The 1,785-nt window shown below is 79.6% G+C and overlaps 1 non-coding gene across 1 annotated transcript; it reads right to left on the bottom strand.

Annotated features, from left to right (window-relative positions):
- Positions 1-340: 340 nt before the first annotated feature.
- Positions 341-493, bottom strand: LOC136995675 (5.8S ribosomal RNA). The gene has a single exon (XR_010887219.1). It is a non-coding gene; the product is annotated as a 5.8S ribosomal RNA (ribosomal RNA).
- Positions 494-1,785: the final 1,292 nt, after the last annotated feature.

The following is a 1,785-nucleotide window of genomic DNA, read 5'->3' as shown; positions in this document are numbered from 1 at the left end:
CGGGCCTGCGAGGCGCCCCAGCCGCGCCACCCCGCACGGCGCGCGCCGCGCAGCGGTGGCCACCGCGCTCGGAGGGCGAGGAGGGCGGGCACAGGCGCGGCAAGGCACGCCGGCCGCGGCCGCTGCGGGCGGCCCGGCGCCGGAGCCCGGCGGGCAGGAAGACCGGGGCCGCCGGTGCACGCACCGGGGTCCCGGCTCCGCCGCCGACTCTCCGCCGCCGAGGCCGCCGCGCACCGCCGCCGCCGGCGCCGCCGCGCCTCCCCCGCCCCCCCACGCGCCCCCCCCGAGGGGCGGCACCGCTGCGCCAACGCGACAGCGGGGGTGACGATTGACCGCCAAGCGACGCTCAGACAGGCGTAGCCCCGGGAGGAACCCGGGGCCGCAAGTGCGTTCGAAGTGTCGATGATCAATGTGTCCTGCAATTCACATTAATTCTCGCAGCTAGCTGCGTTCTTCATCGACGCACGAGCCGAGTGATCCACCGCTAAGAGTTGTCTCGGTTTCGGTCCCCGCCGCGCGCGCGGGGGGACCGGGCAGCCTTCGGCAGCCCCTGAGGGCCCCCCCTCCGCTCCGCCTCCCTCCTCACGCCGACGCCGGCTGCTGAGCGAGGGACGGCCGAGAGCCAGAGAGAGGGGCTCGCCCCGCTGACCGTACGAGCACAGAGTGGGGGGGGAAAAAGGGAAAAGGAAAACCCGAACGAGAAGGGCGGGGAGCCCTCGCTCCCGACCTGGGACAACCCTTTGCTCGCTTCGAGTCCGGCCCAGGCGCCCAGGCTCGGCCCGGCCCGGCGGGGAGCAGCGCGCCGGCCGCGCCGCCTGCCTCGGGGACGCTGGGGGAGGGGGCGGCTCCCCGCGGACCCCCAGCGTCGGAGCCCGGCCGCCACCGGCAGCGGCACCGGCCGCTGCCCGCGCGCCCGCGGCCCACCGGCCCCGCGCTCCCCAGCTCCTCGCTCGCCTCGCCGGCCTCCGGCTCCGCCGTGGCCCCGAGGCGGCGCCCACGCCCGCGCGCGCGCACACACAGCCTCCCGGACGACACCACGCGCTCTCCCGTCCCTTCCGCGGACAGACGCCCGGCGGCGGGCGGGCGGGCAAGGCGGGACGGACGGGGACGGCGCCCGCTCTCCCCGTCTCCACGCGGAGAACGGGGGGGGCCGCCCCCGCCGCCCGCCTGCCGCCCGCCCGCCGCCCGGCGAAGCCGGGTTGGGCAGAGCGAGGCAGGCGCGCCGGATGACGGAGTGCCGGCGGGTAGGGCGCCGCCGCCAGCGGCCACGGCGGCAGACCGAGAGCCCCGGCCAGGGAGGAGAGCGGATCGCGCCGAGGCGCGGCGTCCGCACCACCCGCGGTGGGTGGGGGCTCACCGTCCCGGCGAGAGCACGCGCTCGCGCCGGGGTCACGCGTTCGAGGCAGGCCGGCGCCAGCCGACCGCGCGGCGTCCCTCCGCCGAGACCAGACCGCGGAGAGAGGGGGCAGGGTACCCCTCTCCGTCCCGGCTGCCCGCAGGGCGAGCGCGGGGCGCGCCGGCTGGCATGGGGGGGCACGGCGCCCGCGCGCGCCGGCCCCCCGGCCCTCCGGCAGCACACCCGGCTGCCCCCCGGGTCGCATCGGGCCGCCCGAGTCTTTAAACCCCCGCCCGGCTCTCCCGCCGAGAACCCTCGGGCCCGGAGCCCGGGGCCCATGGCCATCCCTACCCGGGGCGGCTACCGGCGGCCGCGGTGGCCGGAGGCCCTCCGCTCCTCCCGCCACCCCGCCCCCCCCCCCGCCCGGCCCGCTCGCAGCACGGTCCCCG

This window comes from Apteryx mantelli, unplaced genomic scaffold, assembly GCF_036417845.1.
Source record: "Apteryx mantelli isolate bAptMan1 unplaced genomic scaffold, bAptMan1.hap1 HAP1_SCAFFOLD_142, whole genome shotgun sequence".
In the NCBI taxonomy this organism is placed as follows: domain Eukaryota; kingdom Metazoa; phylum Chordata; class Aves; order Apterygiformes; family Apterygidae; genus Apteryx; species Apteryx mantelli.
The sequence above is the reverse complement of the archived record's forward strand: the minus strand, read 5'-3'. Positions and strand labels throughout refer to the sequence as shown.